Below are 17,440 nucleotides of genomic sequence, written 5' to 3'. Positions count from 1 at the left end.
ATTTTCTTGACATAAATTCCTAAGGTTTTCTTGCGTCTTTGACCTAAATTCCTATGGTTTTCTTGCGTCTTTGACCTATAATCATTTTACTTCCTTCTTGATTTATATTTCTACATGATTAGGGATAGACATCTTGTTTTAGTTGGTTGCTATATGCCTTCTAATTTTCAGATTTTAAAAGAATAATTAAACCTTAGATTTATTTACTATTTTAGCCATATTTTCTACTGGTTTGTAACTCATTTTGAGGGCTAAATTGTATTGCTATTGTAACTTGTTTACTGCTGTAATTTCCTATGTTTTATACAAGTATTAAAACAGCCATTGGTGATTTTACTGGTTTGGGTATTGCTTTGCATGAAAATGTTACTTAATAAGCCCCCTGGATCAACTGTAAAACACTTTAAACCAAATCTGGAATTCATCTTGATTGACCACCTAACCGTTAACATGCTTGATATATTTTATTGGTGATGATTTGGATAGCTACTTAAGAGACCTTAGACTTGGTTGTGTATCTGCCTTAGGAACTCTAAGTCCTACCAGGGAAGCCTCCCTTTTGTTGGACTTGTCCTTCACTGAAAAAAGGGAAGTTGTTGTTTAGGTAACAATGGCAACAATTCTAATGTTCCACTAGTCCTAGCACCTTGTGGGGCTTTGCAGTAAAGTACTAGATTTTGTGATTAGAAAGAACACATCCCCACCCACAATGCTTGCAAATTGTAGCACACCCTATGGTGCGGCTTAGGGTGTTTTCAAGTCATTTGTACTTGTTTTGACATTTTGACAAGTTTCTCATATAAATACAAGGGTTCATTGATATTTCCTGCAACTTAGCCTAAAACAATTCTATATCTGTGAAAATGTGAGTAAAATTCACAAAATCTCAGCGAAAGAATGCATTGCTCCACATATAAAACCCTGAGAAATAATAAGGAACCAAAAACATTAGGTTCTCCAAGGTAATCTTTATGTTATTTACTACGTATGATTGTATTCTAGCAATAAGTTATTTACAGTTTGAATACACAATAGAAATAAACATAGAAAGATTATTTTTTTGCATATAGATAATTGAGGCTCATGTTGGTGAATTGATTCAACCATAGGCTGATCAATTATAGATCAAGTAATGGCACATATTTTTGCAAATATAGTCATCAATCACTTCGAAGCTTCATGATCACTCACCGTCAATGTTTCCAACCTCAAACTCAGGAAAAGCTTAGTGGGATTCATCAATATGAGGAAACAACTAAAGACAAAATTGAAAAAAAACATTAACGAGACTTGACAACCATAATATCAAGACTAAAAAAGATCGGAAAAACAAATAGGCAATGATGATTAGTTAGAAGCCCATCTTGTACAATTGGACAAAATTAGACTCTATGTAGAATGGAAGCAACTAGCTCAAAGTGAGTGTTGAGGCTAGATATGACAAACACCTCAAACCCAAGGTGCTACAGCCTACAACAAGGTGAGCTGGGTTTGTTGTTTGACTCTAAGTGCAATAATCAAACTTGAAAATTAAAGTATCTCTAGCTTGAAATGTATGTTTTGGATAAGTTAGCTACGAATGGCTCTAAACAGTTGCACACATTGGATGGTGAAGTAGATAGTCAAGTGAATGCCCACTCCCCATATGGAAATTTCTACTAAGAAATGAAAAAGGGTCAAACTATAAAGGATAGAACGAGTACATACTAGTCTCTCCCATGCATGTTCACTCCCAATAGTGATGCTTAAACACAAGATTTATTTTGATTTTCAAATGATGCACTTAATAAGGCTCGAATAGCCCTCACACAAATTCACAAGCACAATGGTGTTCCAATCACTCCTTGTCAACCTCACTTGATTGCACATTATAATTTGGACATCAATGATCACAATAGTTCCAAACTAAGTGCAATAAGTGAATTGTTCCCTAGAGAAGTGATTTTCTGGACTTATTTCAATATCTTGTCTATTATCCTTCTGCTTGAGAGTCATGCCTCTTGATCCTATCTTCTAGACACCTTCATGCCCTAGCTCTCTAAATTTCCTTCACTGTATTTTCATATATACCTACACTTTTTTTGCACTGTGAACCACATTATCCATGTTGATCCCACTAGACCCTTTTACCTAGTTGATAATACCATTTTTTATATCAACACTGCCCACATTGATAAATTTTATTACCTTGAATGACAACCATGACGTTCCATGCCTTGATGAGATTATTGAAGTCCACAAGTATAACACCATGGACAGGAATGACCTCTCAGGCCCTATAGCTCCTAACATTCAAGATTGACAAAGCCCTCACAAATGGAGTTGTTAAGGCCTATGAAAAGAGCATTCAAGAGATATTCAACATGAACATGTGTTACCCCTACCCAATTGAAACCGATGTTACACAGGGACATTACTGAAGGTACGTGATGCACTCCCCATGCTCCCAAGTTGTGGGAACTCTAAGTAAGTTGTCTCCGTACGTCCCTTTTTAATGGGGTGCCAAAGACAACATCCCATTTAAAAAATGAGACAAGCCAACGCTCCCTTTTGATCAAAGTCCATTGTTCAAGGAAACGAGGACAAAAAAGAAAAATTAAAATGAATGCAATTGAGTATTCCAGAGAATGCAAATGATTCTTATTTAGATAGCAACATTCCCATGGTTAGTCCTTATTCCTTTGGGCAGTAGTTGGAAGCAGAGACTAGTGGAGCATTGCCTTGAGCAATGCTGCTCGTTTGTCATTTGACTTGTTCTTATATCAAATTTCTTATGACCTATATATATAACTTTTGAATTTTCCAAATATAATGACAAATACAATCGTGATCGATGATTTGTGAAATGTGACTATTATGTTGTTAGATCATTACAAGCATTGTTTATGATTTATTACGTGACATGTACTGATGTATGTTATTGATGCATTGTTATGTATAGAATTTCAATGAGTTGTGTTTCAATTTTCATATATGTCAATTAAGGGCTCCGATGTCCCTTGTGATGCTCCCTAGAATTTTGGGTGTGCTTCAACAAGTCCCTCAAATGTGTTTCCTTGCTCCAGTGCCCTCTCGTCCTAAAAACTTACTGCATCATTGATTGAAACAAGTGTTGAATCATTCAAACGAGTGAATGGAGGTGAACCTGGAAAATGTGAAGAACACTGCCTCATTCTACCTCAAGGTTTGGCAACAAGACACTACAAATGTCTTGATCAAGATGGAAGAATTCAAGTGTGAACAAGTTACAACTTCATCATGTTTCATTGGATATGGTTAGCAAAGGTACCTAAAAGCCAACAATTGCAGCCCTACTTTGCTCGTGAACATAGGCCCCTACAAATTACATGTATGCTTCCACCCTCCAACTTCTCAAATTGACCATGCATACTTTAGAACCAATCAACTAGGCTAACTGTGCCTTGGGGCAATTAGCCCTTTACATTATGGATCCCCATTCTAAATGGGGTCCATCTCAATGCCTCTATACATATTGTGTAATACCACATATCACAAGATCTACCAAGGAAAATAACAACTAACACCCCAAAATTACTATATAGCCAATTTCTCTCACGCATGCTCTACATGCTTGAAGGCTGATGACAATTTAGACAAGCTAACCCCAGAGGTCATGACAAACACTTATAGCATTCTGATAATAGCCCCTGCAACAAACACACCACATAATCTACATGTAGTCCACCATATGTTGCAAGGTCACACAAATTAGCATCAATGCATATTATTATTCTTGGAACCACCAACTGCTACATGAAGCTTCGAAAGTACATATGTGAAGGCATCTAAGTGCCAAATCTTGGTATATTGGGTGACATACTCTTTGAGTTGCTTTTCTTCTTTGCAAAGATTGGGTCTATTCCATGATTGTCTATCCTTTGAGCAGCTTGCGTCTATTTCTTATTTATCCATAACATAGCACAGGTCCAATATATGGGCAATTAGCAAAACATAATTCAGCTTTTGAGACTACTGGAGCAACAAAGCAAGGTTGATGATGATCAATGACAACGGTTCCCAAAATGTCAATCCCCCAGATTCCTACAACATTGCTAAGGCAATATGGGGCTCCCTTGAAAAAGCCAGTACACTATGTTTTCCTTCTTTGGCTGAAATTAAACACTCCAGGAAATAGGTTTCCAGAAATATAAGGTAAGGCCAATCTTTAGAACGTGAGGAGCCCATGTGAGACCATAATGACAGAAAGCGACCACCACTTTGTTCACAAACATTTTTACATAGCACCAAAAAACAAAACGTGTATAATTGGGTGGCCAATCTTTAGAACGTGAGGAGCCAATGTGAGACCATAATGACAGACATAGAACCAAAACACAAAACGTGTATAATTGGATGCTAAAATCAACTAAATTTAAACTAAAATCTATCTGTTAAAGGCCGGAACATGCCCAAAACTTAAAAGATAAAAAGAGCTTAAGAAAAATGCAGTAATCCATGACCTAGTGCCATAACTAAAAGCCAGTGTAACTCATGTTAAGCAACAACATAAAAAATAAATGTAGAAAGGGAACATAATATCCACTAAAGCATAGGATAACAATGTTCCAATGCATTCCACCGTTTCGTGCAAAAACATTTTTACAGACCAAAAAACACAAACGTGTACTTGGGAGATTAAACCAATTGAATTTAACGTAAACTGCATCTGTTAAGCCAACCAACCCACCTCAATGACGACAACAACAACAATAATAATTTAAAATAATATTAATAATGATAAAATACATATAAAAAAATAAAATAAAATAAAAAAGTCCATCCCGATAACTCAAAACTGGAACAACAATTGTTCACTAAAAATCAAGTTCAAATATATTATCGTATGTAGAAAGAGGATGAAGATCCATCAATTAGACTACCCAGCATCATAAACACATAATATATTAATATCTGCTGAAGCACGGTATGAAATGTTTGAATGCTAATATCATGAAACCCAGTATAACCCACAGAAATTCAAGAAATTTAAGAAATTTAAATGATAAAAGAGGAGTGGCCCAATTTCTTAAAATAATTCAACAAACAGTAAACAGTTTGTGAGAAAGAAGTGATTGTGGCCATGAACTCAAAAATACAAAATCTAAAATAAAAATTTGAGAAAATGATAGAACCAAAAATAAACCCACTTAACTCGAGTTTTGCAGACAGCAAAGTAAACAGCAACTAAAACCGTTGGATTTTCGTGAATGAAATTGAATTTTGGAGAAGAAAATTACCTCTGTGCGAGAAAATCTCAGCTCCAACAGTCAGTCACACCCGCCTTCTCGCCCCCCGCATTAAATTAAATTAAGCTGGCTGAGGTACAGGTACCAATGCTTCTTACTCAAGTCTCCTTTCTTTCTTCTGCGTATTTTCCCCCTTTACCAATACCGAGAAAGAAAGCGGACCTCAAAAGGACCTTTCTGTCAAATTTAAATATGTACCTTGGAATCCGCCCCTCGTCACGCACAATGAATGAAAAAGCGCATTTACTCGTATCTCTGCCGTTAACTTTATTACTGTTCGGGCGACGTTAAATTCCGCGTTGATAACGCCGTCAGTGTACCCATCAATCTCTCTAAGCCAATAGGCGAAAAACTGTAGAATAAAGTGTTTGATTTGTTCCCATGCTCTGAATCATCATCCGTTTACTCTATGACGTGGGTACTCTGCCCAATGTTTTTGTATCCACATATTTGATCCCATTTTTTGGTGTTTGCTATCCTAAATTCCAATGTAATTGTGATATATAAAGCTTAAGGGTTGAATATTTATCATTGATGTGGAAATTTTGTTGAATTTTTAATTTAATTTGGTATTTTGGGTTAAAAGCTTACATTTTTAATTTAATTTGGTATTTTGGTTTAAAAGCTTATATTTATAAACAGTTAATTTTAAGTTTGACATGATATAATGTTTATACATCATTACAGTTTATTAAGTTTATATACAATGTTATGGGTAAAAAATTTTAATAATATATATTTTATTGAAAATTTTAATTTATGTTTTTTTCCAAAAAAAAAAAAAACATATACGTAATTGGTTGTTTATATCAAGAAACATCTCTTGAGGGGTTTTCTTTTTTTCCTAGAAAAAGATTTAACTGTAAAACAACAGGAGGAAAGAAAGGAGGAAATCTTAAATGTTAGGGCAGCAAGAGATGAAGGCAAGAGAGCATGGATTTATAAAGGCAAAGTTGTGATAGCGCGATTTGGACCTCCTTCCAAAACAGAGTAGCAAGATGGTAACAAAGAAGAGGCAACAAACTCTTCAACGGGAAATCGAAAAGCTAAGTCAGTATGGGAAAGCACGGACAAAGACTCAAATGTGAGTCTTGCATGTCAAAATAAATAGCAATCAAGTCATACCCAGGTTTCCTTAAGATTAGTTTGTTGGAACTGTAGAGGTTACCCATGGAGACGAGGACCTGGGTTAGGGCCTATTGCGGAAGATAAAGACATAATTTGCCTCATAGAAACACATGAGCACGAAGGGTGTAAGACACCTCTGTTTGAAGGATACTGGAAGATGGCAGTGTCGAACAAGGCAGCAGGGAATGGCAAAGGGCACAATGGTATCATGGTTAGTAAGGGAGAAAGAAGGTCGTCTCATTCAGTTAGAAAAAGAAGACTCAAATAAGCAATTCATTTGGTTTAAAATATCAAAAAATGGAAACCACATCAGAATTGCAGCATGCTATTTTGCGTCGCGGGTTTCAAAAATCTACAAAGGTAGAGGGCTTGACCACAAAGATGCATTTGCAGCCTTAAAAGTGAATATTGCAACATATTCACAGCTAAGTGAAGTCCTTATAGTGGGTGATTTCAATGCTAGGACTGCAAGTGAGCAAGCTAGCATTCTTTGTTGTAAAGATGATTGCAACCCTATTTGGCTTACAGAAGTGAGTAATCATCAGTGGGAAAGAATTACAGAGGACAAGGGTTGCAATCTCTTTGGTGAACAATTACTTACTCTATGTGGGGCCTTTGTGTAGGAATTTACAGGGTAAGTTCCTCAGACAGAACACCAAAGGACACCGCTCACAACCAGATCGCAGATCAATACACCAGTATTTTTGACGTGGTTAAAACCCTCAAAGAGGGAAACAGTCCACGGCTTGAGCCAACGCGCCACTTCAGGGAATTTATTAATAAAAGAATGAAAATTTACATATGCTTCTCTCATGCACGGAATACCCTACAAATGACCCTCCATGCGCTTTAAATAGAAATCATGGACCAATCGGGTGTCAAGCCACGTATCAAGTGTCGGTAATATCGAGGAGAGAATGAACCATCGGATCACTACATATCGTGACCGTCGGATTGTAAGTTACAAAATGTACAAGGTAAAGAAACACATTTTACCTAACTCTATACTAGACCAAGTTGTACTTAACTATTTCCTATGTGTCGGAATATCCTAACACTTTGATTTAGTCATTTGTAATGGCTTGACTAGATGGGCAAAGTCCGGTAATTTGACTTGCAATACTTACAATGGAGTAAGTGTAGTAGATTATGTAATTTTCTCGCATGGTTTGTGTGAGAAAATGGAGGAAGTTTTGAATGGAGATCAACTCTCAGACTTAAAATCATATCACAGCCAATTTATTTATGTTTCTCTTGTATTGGAAAGAAACAATTAGAGTCAAAAATTCAACATGTCCAACAAAATCTCCCATAGGGCGGAATTCTTTTGACCCCAAAAAATTGCAATACCTTCAAAATGACGCTAGAGAGGCTCTTCGAGAAGGAGAAAATCACAATTCACAACCTTCATAGTCATGAATTAACACATTTAATTCAATATGCACTTACATAGTGCAAAAGAGAAAAAAAAAAAAAAAAAAGTCTGAAACAAATTGCTTTACGGTTAATGCTTGGTTTGACAAGGAATGCAAAAAGGCAAGGAGAATGTGGAAAGAGTCAAACAAAGATAGCATACAGCTCAAAGCTTACAAGCAGTTATTAAGCAAGAAAAAGGTCGATTTCATGGTTTCAAGGAGAGAAGAACTAATCTTCCTTGGGAAAAATAATCCCAGATTATTTTTGGAAGGAGCTCCAACCGAAAAAGATACAAACTGGCAATAGTATTGCAACTTCTAAATGGTTAGACTATCCAAGACAGCTCTATGAGCAAAATCCAAGGTTGACCCTCCCCCCTTGGTCAACATTGATATTGAACTCTTCACGGTACAAGAGGTAGAGATGGGTATCAAGAAGTTGGGTGTTGGAAAAGCAAAAGACTTAGTTGAACTCCAAGCAAAATATCTAAAGTGGGGCTTAAAGATTCGTGCACCTCACATTACAAAAATCTTCAACAACATCATACAACAGGGGCTCCCCACAGATTGGACAACTAGTCTGGAAATACCTCTTTTCAAGAGCGATGATGTCAATAATCCTCCAATTATAGGACCATCATGATAAACCCTTTGCTTGCAAAGCTATTTGGAAGCATGCTAGAAAACAAAATTAGCAAGTGGGCAGAAGAAAGAGATAAGTGTGCTAAAGGGCAAGCAGGTTTTAGACCTAAACATTCCACAGTTGATCATTATATAACTTTAAGGCACATCATTGAAAAATTTGGGAGAAAAAGGAAGAAGTCTTTTGTTGCTTTGTTGATTTCAGAAAAGCGTTTGACTCTGCTCCTATGGATAAGCTTTGGCATAGAATGGAGGAACTTGGGTTTCCTAAACATTTGAGGGCAGTTGTGCATACGTTGTATGAAGAGGTGAAAGTCAAAATTAGAACTTCAACAGGCATTTCTGAAAGTTTTAGAAGCGATATCGGGGTCAAGCAAGGTTGCCCATTGTCTCCTACCCTTTTTGGTTTATATGTCGACAAGCTTGAGGAGTGGTTAAATTCGCAAGGGGGTGATGGTATTTATTTGGGCAAGTTTGTTATAAGGCTTCTTTTGTAATCAGATGACCTTATTCTGATTGCTAAATCGGCTCTTGGTTTGCAAGAGTACTTACTATCGCTTGAGCATTTTTGTAAAAGTGTGGGGATGCAAGTCAATATCAGCAAAACGAAAGTAGTGGTTTTTTTCTAAGAAAATAAGACATAACCAGCATAAGTTCTACTTTGAAGGCAACATTCTGGAAGAAGTTGCGGATTACAAATACCTCGGAATTGACTTCAACAAAAATCTAAGCTGGAATGGTTGTAGAAAGAAAAGAACTTTGGGGGGTTGGAAAGCATTTTATGCTTTTCAAAATAGGTGCAGAGAGGCAGAGTTATAGGACTGGAAAACCACTCAAACTCTTTTTGGGCTTCTAGTGATTCCAGTGATTCTCTATGGTTGTGAACTATGGGCTAGCAGTACATCCGACATGCATTGGAGACAAATTGAGAAAATTCAGAAGCGTTTGGTTACAAACAAATTCAAGATTAAAAGTGCAGTTCCTTATGTTATATTGTTAAGTGAAACAAGGACTGCTCCTATTGAAGCAATTTCTATGGTGCGAGTCATAAGGTATTTAAAAAAAATTGAGCAAATGGAAGAGGGTATATGGCCTAAGGGTGTCTTTAATGATAGATTGTGCAAGAGAAAAAAAAACTTGGATGCAGCAAAATAACAAATGATTTAGTAAATGGGGTATTTGCTTGAATACGTGTCCCATAAACAACAAAGAGATAAAAGCTTTTGTTATGGAAAATTTCCACAAGCGTACTTGGGATAAGGAGCTAGGAAGAAAGAAAAAGTACTATATTGAAGTGTTTAACCCCACTCATAGTCATCAACCAAAAGCATACATAGAGGCCAATATCTCTTAGAGAGCCAAAATTCTTATTGCTTAGTTAAGGACTAATTCTCATCAACTCCGTTGTGAAATAGGGTGCTGGAAAAGGCCAAAAGATGTGTGGGATGAAAGAGTATGCATTTTTTGTTCTTTCAGAAAAGTGGAAACATAAAAACATTTCATTTTAGAATGTGAGGCCTTGAAAGACAACAGGGAAAGTTATGCAGATATGTTGGGAGCTAGCTCTTGGGATAATCTATTTAGCGAGGGATTTGTCGAGAAGCTAGGAGCATTTATTTTGAAGCTTCACAGAAAAAGGGTCGAATACATCAAGCAAATTAAGAAGCAATCTGTCCCATAGGCTATCTTTAGCCTCGTGGACGTTAAAATAATTTCTTTCTTTCTTTCTATCCATGTAATACTAATTCAATGAGTTGAATGTGGGTATTTTGTTAAACACTTTAAATTATGTGGCAACAAGAAGTCCAGATGAAAAGTCATTGATGATTCTACCTTCTATAGTCCCACATCCACACCTCTCACCTGGTCATCTAATCTTTATGTGAAAGAATTATTAAATGTAAAATAGAGGTTGGAGGTTTTAGAAGCCAAAGAGTAGGAAAGAGATCATAAAATTCATATAATAACAGCTGAGAACAAGGCTTTAGCAGAAAGCAATAAAGTTTTGAAAGCACAAGTGGCATTGCTACAAGAAGCTCTCCTGGTAGGGTAGATAGAATGGCAACGCATGAAGGCAAATGTGCAAAACATAAAGAAATATGTAGTGGAAAGTGTAGAGATGGTGAATGCAAAACCATCCCAGGATAAAGGCAAAGTGGTTGCCCAAAGAGACAACCATGAAGAGAAAGCAAGAGAATAAAAGAAAGGAGGTTCCACAAAAGTTTCCAAAGCTTGGGCTCAAGTTATTAACAATTTTGATAATAAGGAGAAACAAACATTTGAGCCGACAACATGCAAGATAGAGAAAGCAAGGAAAGACAAAATAGAGCAGCAAACATAATTATTAATGGGGTGGAAGACTATGGAAAAAATGAATGTACTCTTGACCTTGCAAGGAACTTTTTGAAAGACAAGTTGTTATGGTAAGGACAAATATGGCAAGCATGGAGGGTGGGTAAGTTTAACAGTGAGAGAGTCAGACCCATAAAAATCATCATGCCTAGCTTGCGGGATAAATATATCATTCTAAGCAAGAAGCATCTCTTGAGGCATTCTTGCCTTTTTCTGGAAGAAGATTTAACTGTAAAACAACAGGAGGAAAGGAGGGAGGAAATGTTAAAGGTTAGGGCAGCAAGAGATGAAGACAAGAGAGCATGGATTTATAAAGGTAAAGTTGTGATAGTGAGATTTGGACCTCCTTCCAAAACAGAGTAGCAAGATGGTAATAAAGAAGAGGCAACAAACTCTTCAACAGGAAATCAGGAAGCAAGGTCAGTATGGGAAAGCAGGGACAAAGACTTAAATGTGAATCTTGCATGTCAAAATAAATAGCAATCAAGTCATACCCAGGTTTCCTCAAGATTAGTTTGTTGGAACTATAGAGGTTACCCATGGAGACGAGGACCTGGGTTAGGGCCTATTGCGGAAGATAGAGGCATAATTAACACATGAGCATGAAGGGTTCAAGACACCTTTGTTTGAAAGATATTGGAAGATGGCAATGTGGAACAAGGAAGTAAGAATGGCAAAGGACATGGGGGTATCATGGTATTAGAGAGGGAAAAAGAAGGTCATCTCATTGAATTAGAAAAAGAAGACTCAAATAAACAATTAATATGGTTTAAAATATCAAAAAATGGAAATCACATCAGAATTGCAACATGTTATTTTGAGCCACAAGTTTCAAAAATCTACAAAAGTAGAGGGATTTATCACAAAGATCCCTTTGCATCCTTAAAAGCAGATATTGCACCATATTCTCAGCTAGGTGAAGTCCTTATAGTGGGTCATTTCAATGCTAGAACTGCAAGGGAGCAATCTAACATTCTTTGTTTTAAAGAAGATTGTGACCCTCTTTGGCTTACAAAAGAGAGTAATCATTAGTGGGAAAGCATTTCATAGGACAAGGGTTGCAATCTCTTTGGTGAACAATTGCTTACTCTATGTGGGGCCTTTGATTTAGTCATTTGTAATGGCTTGACTAGATGGGCAAAGTCCAATAATTTCACTTGTAATACTTACAATGGAGCAAGTGTGGTAGATTATGTAATTTTCTCGCATCGTTTGTGTGAGAAAATGGAGGAAGTTTTGATTGGAGATCATCTTTGGGATTAAAATCGTATCACAAGCCAATTTATTTAAGTTCCTTTTGGACTGGAAAAAACAATTAGAGTCAAACACTCAATGTGTTCAACAAAATCTCCCAAAGGGCATAATTCTTTTGACTCCAATAAATTGTAATACATTCAAAATGACGCTAGAGAAGCTCTTCGAGAAGGATAAAATCCCAATTCACGACCTTCATAGTCACAAATTAACACATTTAATTCAATGCGCACTTGCAGAGTACAAAAGAAAAAAAATTAAGAAGTCTGAAACAAATTGCTTCTGGTGAATGCTTGGTTTGACGAGGAATACAAAAAATCAAGGAGAATGTGGAAAGTGTTGAACAAAGATAACATAAAGATCAAATCTTACAAGCAGATATTAAGAAATAAAAGGGCCAATTTCATGGTTTCAAGGAGGGAAGAACTAATCTTCCTTGGGAAAAATAATCCCAAATTATTTTGGAAGGAGCTCCAACCGAGAAAGTTGCGAACTGAAAATAACATTATAGCTTCTAAATGGTTTGACTAGCAAGACAACTCTATGAGCAGGATCCCAAGGTTGACCCTCCCCCCTTGGTCAACATTGATACTAAACTCTTCATGGTTCAAGAGGTAGAGACAGGTATCAAGAAGTTGGGTGCTGGAAAAGCAAAAGACTTAGTTGAACTCCAAGCAAAGTATCTAAAGTGGGGCTCAAAGATTCTTGCACCTCACATTACAAAAAATTTCAACAACATCATACAACAGGGGTTCCTCACAGATTTGATAACTAGTCTGGCAAAACCTCTCTTCAAGAGTGGTGACGTCAATAATCCCTCCAATTATAGGACCATAATGATAAACCCTTTGTTTGCAAAGCTATTTGGAAGCATGTTAGAAAATAAAATCAACAAGTGGGCAGAAGAAAGAGATAAGTGTGCTAAAGGGAAAGCAGGTTTTATACCTAAACATTCCACAGTTGATCATTGTATAACTTTAAGGCACATCATTGAAAAAGTTTTGGAGAAAAAGGAAGAAGTCTTTTGTTGCTTGGTTGGTTTCAGAAAAGCATTTGACACAGTTCCTAGGGATAAGCTTTGGCACAGAATGGAGGAACTTGGGGTTCCTAAACTTTTGAGAGCAAATGTGCATAGGCTATATGAAGAGGTGAAAATCAAAATTAGAACTTCAGCAGGCATTTCTGAAAGTTTTAGAAGCGATATCGGGGTCAAGCAAGGTTTCCCACTGGCTCCTACCCTTTTTGTTTTATATATCGACAAGCTTGAGGAGTGGTTAAATTCGCAAGGGGGTGATGGTATATATTTGGGCAAGTCTGCTATAAGGCTTCTTTTGTATGTAGATGACCTTATTCTGATTGCTAAATTTGCTCTTGTTTTGAAAGAGCGCTTACTATACCTTGAGCATTTTTTGTAGAAGGGTGGGGATGCAAGTCAATATTAGCAAAATGAAAGTAGTGGTTTTCTCTAAAAGAAAACACAACCAACATAAGTTCTACTTTGAATGCAGCATTCTCGAAGAAGTTGCGAATTACAAATACCTCAGAATTGACTTCAACAAAAATCTAAGTTGGGATGGTTGTAGAAAGAAAAGAACTTTGGGGGGTTGGAAAGCATTTTATGTTTTTCAAAATAGGTGTAGAGAGGCAGAGTTATGGGATTGGAAAACCACTCAAACTCTTTTTGGGCTTCTAGTGATTCCGGTGATTTTCTGTGGTTGTGAACTATGGGCCAGTAGTACATCCGACATGTAGTGGAAACAAATTGAGAAAATTTAGAAGTGTTTAATTACAAACAATTTCAAAATTAAAAGTGCAGCTACTTATGCTATCTTGTTAAGTGAAACAGGGGTTGCTCCTATTGAAGCAATTGCTATGGTACAATAAACAATAAAGAGATAAAAGATTTTGTTTTGGATAAGTTCCACAAGCGTACTTGGGATAAGGAGCTGGGGAGAAATAAAAAGTACTATATTGAAGTGTTTAATACCACTCAGAGTCATCAACAAAAAGTGTACACATAGGCCAATATTTCTTGGAGAGCCAAAATTCTTATTGCTCAGTTAAGGACTAATTCTCATCAACTTCGTTGTGAAGCAGGGCACTGGAAAAGGCCAAAAGAAGTGTGGGATGAAAGATTATGTATTTTGTGCTCTTCGAGAAAAGTGGAAACAGAAAAGCATTTCATTTTAGAATGCGAGGCCTTCAAAGACAACAGGGAAAGTTATGCAGATACCCTAGCAACTAGCTCTTGGGATAATCTATTTAGTGAGGGGTTTGTCGAAAAGTTGGGAATGCTTATTGTGAGGATTCATAGGAAAAGAGCTAAATACATCAACGACATGAAGAAGCAATCTGTCCCATAGGTTATCTTTAGCCTTCTGGATGTTCAAATAATTTTCTTTCTTTCTTCCTTCCTTAAGGAATGTGAATTTATATAGTGTTAGTTTGGAGTTAAAGTTTCAAGTTTTGGAATATTTTGAATGTATCTTTTATTTATAAGTACTAATGTACATTTATTTAACTTTATATTTATGATTCAAAACCGTTTTTAATTTTTTCAATATAAAATTATATAATAAAAAATCTAAAATTAAAATGGATTTACACTGGGTTTTTTATATATGGAGTGTGTTACTCACCATGTGTCAATTACGTGTTTTTTTTTTTTTTGTATTATATGACCATTGATTCATGTTGATATTTAAAATAACAAAATACATTTGATGTTCTTTGGAGCATAGCATTGACCTTGTCTTCAAAATAAAAAACTATTGACATCATATCAAGAGAGAAACCACCCTCCTGTAAATAGATATATGTGATGATTGTCTAGTCATGAAAAATAAACCAGAGAAAGTTACAATTAGTGTTTTACCCACTACATAGCTAATACCATGTAATGATAAAGATGTAACACCCTCTTCCTACATCTACCCAAGTAACTGACCAACCGGGGTAAACATGTGACGAGAAGTTACTATGATATTATTTGACCTTCTAAGTCATGTTAAGGAAGTGGAACCGATGAAAACACACCATACACACGTTCAACGTCAACAACAAGGCTCCTAATATCCATCTCAACCTTTTTGGTAACCAGTCCCTAGGTACCATTGAGGTTTTAGACCACTTGACCCTCGGAGACTTCCATGTTATGTGCCTGACAGTGTCCAAGAGGCTGTGGACGCTCTCATGACAAGGCATGAGAGCGTCCAGCGTCCCCAGGATTTGAGCCACTTTTTCAAGGCGAGAGCCCAGGTCACTACGCAAAATTGAATGACACCTTCAGAACATAAAGGTAACAAGAAACAATGATGCTAATGCAAATACTTGAACAAGCCATTGATTGGACCCCTACTAGCCATGACAGACATTTTGTCAAACATATCATAAATATGTAATCTACAATTGTAAATAACAAATCTAAGCATAGGGGTCTCATACTTAGCTAAGAATTGTGAAGAAGCATTGATGGCTCAACACATTAGCCGCATTTTCATCCATCATGTCATAGATACATTGTTCATCCGTTTTCAAGTAAAAACATGATGAGATCCATACATAGCCATTGTCATAAAAATATACATAACCAGCATAATAGCAATAGGAATACCAAAGAAATCATAGCCATATGATCCACATATAAACCAGTATAATACTCATATAAATACAAGGAGAAATAACCTCATGTTGATTATGCAAAATCCAAACCCGAGATCGAACTACCATGTTCCACCGGACCGTAGAATGGTTGAGCCAAATCTCTCTTCAACCATTAACCCTTGTGCCATATTCCAAGCATGAATGTGGGATCTCATAAAACATATCAATCCAAAACCATCGAGGGCTTCCATAGGCCAACCACCTCAACCCATCAAACAGTGATTCCACCTTACGGTCAAATATCACAAAACCATCAGCAGATTGGTCTCTACCCAAACCTTCCAGGACTGGTAACTCAACCCACAGTTGTCATCGGGCTTCCAGAGTGTTTGTCCAATTAGGGCTTCCAAGATTAGTAACTCAACCCACCAAGGGCTTCTAGAGCGTTTGTCTAACCAAGGCTTCCAGGACTAGTAACTCAACCCAGGATGTTGTAGGGCTTCTAGAGCATTTGTCCAACCAGGGCTTCCAGGAACTAATAACTCAATCTAAGCTAAAGGAAACATGAGAAGCAACCACAAAACAAATAAATAAATCCACAACACCATGGTTATCCAAGAAATGGCAAGGTTAGGCAAATCCGTCGACGATCCAGGCAATCCCCCATGCCAATGACAGGTCATGACCAATAAACCACATATATGCAAAAACTAGTGAGGAAAACATACATGCAACTCGGTACCTGCAAGAAAAATCCATTGTCACTGTCGATCCTGATGTCCTCTTACACTTTCCTGCTCTTCCTTTACCTTCTTGCTCCAAAACTCCAATCATGCCACACTCTCTAAGAGTGCTCCAAGAAAACTCTAAGAGTTCAAGAGTACGAGAGAGAGAGAACTCCAAACTGAACTAGCGAAGCTTACCCACTAATCCTCAGAAGCCTTTTTATTAATGAGGCCTCTATTTTTTAAATTTTCCATTATTTTCCTTCAATTTCCTCCTCACATGCAACCTATGACCTTTCACCTTTCTTTTCTCCCATTTTCCATTATTTTCATAAATAAATGTGCCAACATTCCATTTTGCCTTTCCAAAGCCTTTACCATTACCTTTGCCAAATTCCTTAGCCATAATAACTGAAATGAGCACCCACTAGGATTTTTTGCCCACCATTTAGCTTGGAATACGTGTCCCATGATCATGGTCTTACATGTTTTTACATGGATTTATAACCAGGGTTGTTATAGAACCTTCCCCCTTGGGGGAACACCATCCTCGGTGTTCAATGACACATATGGCTAGCAAGACTGTTGAAAACAAAACATACTACCCGTGGAGCTTTATAGCTTAGCTCGTTGCAGTATTTACAATGACCGTCTGCTAAAACATGACAAACATACCATTTACTGGAGCTTTATAACACAACTCATTATGGTATTTACAATAATGACCACATATACACACATACACATTTACTTCACCCAACAAATAATCATATTGTTTATGGAGCTTTATAAAATCAGCTCGATACATTAGTTACAATAATACACACATATACACATATGCACATTTTCTCAACCGAAAAATAAATGGATATGATGCCCATATCAATCAACAAGGGAATCCAAAGGCTCACACCTCCACCCTCAAAAGTAGTACTAGGATTCACCTCCTTCCTAGGAAGTCTAGAATCCACTGCAAGGTCAAATCTGCATCCAATGTCCAGCTCTATAATATAGCCCACTTGTCCTCTCAGTGAACAATTATTGGCTCATTGTT

At 36.9% G+C, this 17,440-nt stretch overlaps 1 pseudogene across 1 annotated transcript in view; it reads right to left on the bottom strand.

The window, feature by feature from the left end:
• LOC149186350 (uncharacterized) overlaps positions 1-5,459 on the bottom strand; it is a 181,289-nt pseudogene extending 175,830 nt beyond the window's left edge. Inside the window, exon 1 of the transcript XR_016255693.1 lies at positions 5,259-5,459. The product of XR_016255693.1 is annotated as an uncharacterized LOC149186350 (transcript). The remainder of the gene's footprint in view (positions 1-5,258) is intronic.
• Positions 5,460-17,440: the final 11,981 nt, after the last annotated feature.

This window comes from Pinus tabuliformis, chromosome 3_1, assembly GCF_031772625.1.
Source record: "Pinus tabuliformis cultivar Carrire ecotype Pingquan chromosome 3_1, CPIR1, whole genome shotgun sequence".
Lineage (NCBI taxonomy): Eukaryota > Viridiplantae > Streptophyta > Pinopsida > Pinales > Pinaceae > Pinus > Pinus tabuliformis.
This window is presented reverse-complemented; position numbering and strand designations above follow the sequence as displayed.